This window comes from Schistocerca americana, chromosome X, assembly GCF_021461395.2.
Source record: "Schistocerca americana isolate TAMUIC-IGC-003095 chromosome X, iqSchAmer2.1, whole genome shotgun sequence".
NCBI lineage: Eukaryota > Metazoa > Arthropoda > Insecta > Orthoptera > Acrididae > Schistocerca > Schistocerca americana.
Window position 1 is genome coordinate 753,506,837 of NC_060130.1, and position 6,726 is coordinate 753,513,562.

General features: G+C 36.8%; 1 protein-coding gene across 1 annotated transcript in view; it reads left to right on the top strand.

Annotated features, from left to right (window-relative positions):
• LOC124556298 overlaps positions 1-6,454 on the top strand; it is a 391,641-nt gene extending 385,187 nt beyond the window's left edge. Inside the window, exon 12 of the mRNA XM_047130273.1 lies at positions 5,851-6,454. The gene's annotated coding sequence lies outside the window, so the exon portion shown is untranslated. The remainder of the gene's footprint in view (positions 1-5,850) is intronic.
• The last annotated feature ends 272 nt before the right edge of the window (positions 6,455-6,726 follow it).

Below are 6,726 nucleotides of genomic sequence, written 5' to 3' on the forward strand. Positions count from 1 at the left end.
TAGCACCTCTCTCAAAATACTCACTTCATTGTAAGACATTACTGCTGTGTACATGAAACAGACAGCTGACAATTTATACTGAAATCCAACAGATGTGGAGGGTCCACAAATATACAGATATGCGAAACATCATAGCAGAATACCTAAGCTCAGATCCATTGTAACCCAACCATTGATACCACCTTAGGAGAATACAGATAAAAGTCGATAGATTCACCATTAACCCCTTAACTTAACAATATTTTATGTTATGCTCCAAAATATTATATTTTTGTTATTAATGAAAAACATCGTATAATGAATGACATTATATTTAGACATATAAAGACAGCTTTCAAAGCTCAAAATAGTGAGTTACAAAATTTTGAAGATCACCAATAATAAAATTTCGAGTATACTTGTGCACTGGACTTTGACGAAGATATCCTGAAGCTTGATGTCATTTTGTAGTTTCTGTGTAGTGTAACTGTGTGTTACACAATGGTTTACTGTGAACTTAAATCTTATAGGAACTGGCTGGAGCACAGTGGATGTATTTATCTCATACTACTGGCAAGCACTTGTCACTCAACTGATGAATGATCATCACTTAGAGTATTTAATGAAGTAACATGACATTCTTCTTCACTTTCAGGACCATTAAATTCTATGTCAAATTCAAGATCACTGTAGCCATCTTTCTTTGAAAGCACTGTGTAAATGAGAATACAGGAGACAGTCTGAAAGCAAGAGTTTTGTTGTCTACTGTCCAAAGTTGCACACAGTAAAGATGATAACTGGTGGTAACCACTTCAACCAAAACCCAACAGTCAAGCTACAAATGTAGTACCACTCTCTATCAGCCGAACACTCAACTATCAGTGCTGAAACAGATAAAAGCAGTGTTTTATTGTTTCAAAGGTCTTTCCTTAAGTTGCCTGAGTATACTTGGGATTTTAAATTTCTCTTAAAACAATGAAAATGAGATAATTCAGCATTTTAAGTTAAGGGGCTAAGAAAAAATATCAGGGAATGCTTAAAAAAACAGTACTTAAGCCTTGTAAATAATGCGAGGGCCTTTCAATAAGTAATGCAACACTTTTTTAAGCTGGTTGTTTTTATTCAAGATTCCAGTACACCATGTTATTTCCCACTCTCTTGGTTACTAAGCCCTGTTTTTCAACAAATCTCCATTCAATCCAACAGCCGTACCCCACCTTACTGGGAGGGCCTGTATGCCCACATACTACTGGTCAACGTTGGAGCCAACATCTTGCTGCATCAGTAACCTCCCCATCATCCAAGTACTGCTTCCCGTGGAGTGCAGTCTTCATTAGGGCAGACAGGTGGATGAGGAAGAACAGTCCAGTGAAGTTTTGTGAGCTGATCTCATAAGGGCAGACTTACACGAGACCTTGTGTTGTCATGGAGGAGGAGAAGTTTGTCTGCATTTTTGTGGTGATGAATACGCTGAACTTGTTTCTTCAGTTTCCTTAGGATAGCACAACTCTGGTTGCCCAGCCGGCATATGGGAGATTTAACAGGTTTGTACAACCTTGTTGTGATGATGACAGACACCTCACCCAATGACTCCCTGTGCTTCTGTTCACTCCAAGGTCTCCATAGACATTCTGCAAGTACTTTTGGATGTCTGCAATGCTCTGGTTTTCCACCAAAAGAAACTTAATGACAACTCTGCTTGGAATGCACTTCTGTTACAGATGTCATTTTGAAGGCTACCTATAGTGCTGCCACCTATCTGAACTTCATGAAATTATAGGGGCCTGTAGCAGAAATTTCCACAAAGTCCTAGAACGTTTTTTGTATTTTTCAGTGGAAATTAGCCAAGAAATAAGATGTGTTGCATTACTTATAGCATGCCCCTTGTAGATGAGAGTGACGAGGAGGAGATAGACAGATAGAGATGGGAGAATGAGGTGGACAGACAGGGGGAAGAAGAGATGGACACAGAGAGAGGAAAGAGGAGGTGTGTTCCGTATATGCGTCAAACACATAAGCAGGTGAAGCCGCAGGGGAAAGTTTACAATAAAAGAGATGGGCTTATGTCCATTCCACAGATTCTAAGTAAAGTGGTTGTCGTGTATGGAATAAGTCAAAAGAATTTTGAACATATTTTCATATAAGAAGGAAGACCAAACTTGTCACTAAACATGTGAATATACAATAAACTGAGAAGCATCAGGTAATTCTTAGACCATTGTAACCATTTATCATCAAATAAACAATCAGTTTGCAATACATATTTAAATTTATGATGTTGCTGCACTAAAGATATGTAGAAGTCAGATTTTACCTAACAGTGATGTTATTTGCTATTGCTAACAAAACATAAATTAGTTGGTTGAATTAAGTAGTTGACCACCAATAAATCCTTTAGGCTCCACTTCAAGTGAATGTTTTTGTAGTTAAACTTTTTATGGGTGCTGAGAAGTTATTGAAAATGTGTGTTTCTGCATAATGTACACCTGAATGTGACTAAATCTTTATAAAGATTATTCTTACTTTTAGTACTGATTCCACAACCTGAGCTGTTAGTTTGAAAAATATGTACGTAATGTGTGACAAATATCATCAAGGAATAAATGTATTGGGAAGCAGTAGTTTCTTGAACAGACCTCTGCCAGATGTTCTCGAGTTGATACTACAAATAATTGATAGTATACTCAGAAAACAGCATAGCTTCTTAATAAAGTACTTCAAAGAAATTTTAATTTTTATATCATCTGAATTGCTAATAAAGATTTGCTTAGGCAGTAAGGGAGATAAAGGACTCTCATGTGATAAAAGCAATCGAGTGATGTAAGCACGCGTGAAACAAAAAATTGTTTGCAAAAGAATGTGGATAGTAGTGTAAATGGTTAAGTCCAAGTCAGGAAACTAAATTGTGGAAAAATTTCAGAGACCTAACAAAACAAGAGATTGTAAATATAGGAGAAACATTTCTCCCAAGAATATAGTCAAAACGTGTAAACATTTGAATAAAACCGTGTCTTCAAAACAGCTACGATATTTAAAAGTGTTGACATAAAATTGAGAACATCTAACAAAAATGTGCTGCACAAACAAAGGAAACCTAAAAGCTGTCTTGACTCACTGAAAGGTTCAACTGAGTAGAATGTATTCTTGTCCTGTTCCTAAATATAAGGCAAGTCTCTAATATGGTGTGGTATAATGGCATTATCTTAAGTTGCACATACATACATACGTTAGTCCTTGTTCCATAGATCATGAATACGACATTTTGTAATGATGTGGAACATGTCATTTTAACACAAGTTTTCTTTACACAAATTATTATTATTATTATTCTCCAACTGAAACTCTGTCCTTAATCTTGTCTGAGCCAGTAAAGGGTGGATGAAAATATGCTAGAAGTAGAATCCTTTGATGTGTTCGCACCTAGGTCAGAGGTAGCACAAGGACCTAGAACTCCCCTCATCCTTTTATACTCTTAGGTATAATTGATGTTCCACTGCCAGGCAAGGGAAATAATACTGTAAAGAAACACACTGCGTATCAGTGTGCAAAATTCTCAGCAAAAGCAATAAAGCATGATATGGCAAGCTACTTGATGACTCTAGAGACACGTACTAAAAAATGGCGTTGTGACTATAGCTCAGCATAGAAACCACTAAAATTCACAATCAGGAGGCTTAGCTCCTTGACACAGTCAAGGATCATTTTCTCGAAATCACGCACACACGTAACAGAAAAGCAAGCAATAGGGTTAACTTAGATGATGAGATCTCAATCCACAGACACATATGTGCTGAAACATAGGGTGGGCAAAATGAAACTGACCAAGATGTTTACAATGAGAGGATAAAGGATTGACTTTTGTTAATGAACATCACAGAAGATGCTAGAAATGGCTACCATTGAGTGATGATGTAGAACTGAGTCACACATAGCAGCTCTGCTCTGGGGGTGGCAACAATAGAATTTTAGATGTTCTGCTGCAGCTCTTCAGTGTGTGGGGATTATTTGAGTACACCTGGCGCTTTCATTTTCCCAACAGATAAAAATCACTGGGATATAGATCAAGTGATCTATGTCTCCAGGAGATTGCACTGTCTCTGCCGATTGTCCTCTCCTCACTGAACACTTCATGCATATGAGATGAGGTTGTCAAGGTGGTGTGTGCTGTTGCTCCATCTTGCTGAAAATATCCAGCCAGTTGTTAATCTTCTGTGAATTGATCCACTATGGATTAAGCAGTGTTTGGACATATCAGTTTGTATGAACAGTTTGGCGAAAGAATTTTATTATGATGTGGACAGCAAATATTATGATGAAACACCAATCTTGAGACTATGCAGTGGATCTTCAAAGTAGTGATGGAGATTTTCTGCTGTATGTACTTTGAGTCCACATACACTGATAGGATGAACCGGGCTTCATCTGAAGAAATGAAAAACTGAGGATCCAGAAATCCTGATTCCACTTCGCTCAGAAACCATCGGTGGAACTTAACACATCAAAGTTAACCTGGATGCTATAACTCATGCACAGCAGTAAATTTTTGCAGATACATATGCAGGTCCTCTTCATTAATGTTTAAACATAATGATTTCTTAGTTCCCATTTGCACAGCAAAATGTTGTTGAGATTACATTGGAATTTGTTCCAGGATTTTCTTCACTCAGTAATATTTAATCTTTGCAGAGTCTGTTTGATGCCATTTTTCCCACAAAGTTTTGCATTGCATACTTTGCTGGAGGCTTTGCCGAAACATTTCCAGCCTTCAATTCTTGTGCAAATAGTTCCACACACGTTTTCCACGAATCGGGCTTTTGCATAACACTCAAAAATGAACAAATGCTGTTTTACAATGAGTTCTATTTTGTGTTGTGTTCAGCTGGTCACTAAACACATCTGGCCCTCTCAATCACTCAAACATAATGACACAGTGAACTACTTGCGAAAAAGCTTGCAGGAGGTGCACATTTGCAGATGTGTGACAGGAAATGATTGGTACATGAGATCATGGTCCTGTTCATTTTTTATTTAGGACTAATAGTTTATGTGTAGTGAGTGAGAGAATATGAAAATCTAACATGTGGTTTATGAAGGCCAGACATAACATTGCGTGTCACATAAAACAATGTTGGCAGGAGCAGTTGCATCACCCTGTTGTAACCTCAAAGATTGAAAAGAATTCTTTAAGGGAGTTGTACTTTCTGTAGCACCTCATTTTGTTTGCCATCAGCTAGCTTTCAAATTCAAAATGCTAAACAATGCTACAGTGCTAAAACTAGGTAAGGGATAAGACAAAGTGGAAGCTGGACAAAGGAATGAGAGCCTTACTGTCACTCTTGATTACTACCTGCAGCACGTGTGCATCCACCCTCTGTGGCACCTCACTGCTTTCTAAAGCTTGTGAATCTCAACTATCACATACAATGGTTAATTCTTGTTCTACCATTTCCTGTTATATTTGCTTGTATGCTATTCCTTTGTGCTCTTTACTCAGTGCAAGTAAAGAAGGAAATCTGGTATGTAAAGATTGAATGTGATTAGTTTTTATTTGTCGGTGGAGCTGATCCCACCTTGTGTGTTGATAGGCAATTCTTTTATCCAGCTTAACATGGTTGGTCAATATTTATTGCCTTTTCTAAATATATGTTGTACGAAAATGTATGTTCAAAACATTCATTGATCATCTTAGAGGAAGACACGTATTTCAGCCATGAACTTTATGTAGCATTTGCATTAGATCACGCCAACTTGTTGATGTCTGTTTAGTAGATGCTCATATCTAAAAACTTAATGTGGGACATTTAAATTGCAGCCAGGACTGATATTTCCTTAATGCACCTTCTGATCTCTGTTAATTTGTGTTGATTTCAGTTGGTGGGATAGGTGGAATGGATGGTGACACCTATCAGTTTGCTGATTGAATTGGTGAAATCGAGGTTGCAGCACCTGAAAATTTGTGAGGTCATCTTGTCATACAAAGTTTTGATCTGAGAATACCTGCGTAGTAATCAGCCCTTGCAGTACTGTAGGAAAATTTTGTATAGCTACTCTATATTTGGAAACCAGCAATAAATGTGCTCCTGAGCATCAAGCACAAATGTGAATGGAATTATGCTGTGTCTGAAATTAGAGTAATTTTAGTAGTAACAATGATAATGATAACAACGATGACAACAATAGTGGTAAGAATGTATGAAATATGTTGTGGGTCCACTGCTGTAAAGTATCAGTGGCAGTCATGTGGAAATATGGCTAATTAATGTTAAACAGTCTGTCCTTTTATGAGAAATAGTTTGGTTATATATATTTAAATTCTTTTGCCGGTAGCTCTGTTTACTTCAGTTGTAACATTTACATATTTTCCATAGACTTATTTCTTGCATTTCAACTATAAAGAGTAGTAACTCTATTGCTATTCCCCCACTTATATTCATTTAGCATAAAATTTAGTCATATTTCCGCATTAACATGCTCACTATATCATTTATGTTTGAAAATGTTTGGTTTACTGTAATAAAATTTCATAAGGTTGTGAATAATTCACACTTCCGTTGTTACTGAAATCAGTAGACCAGGTACAATATACAGTGATTTTGTTTTGGTTTGAGAGTGTTATAGATTTTAAATGTGGTACTTTATCATCAGTAAAGTATCATATCCATGCTGAGTTTACTTAAATATTCTCTGTAATTGTGTTTTTTGTGTAACAAAATGCCATCTTGTAGCTCTGCATCATTGAAAGATGTA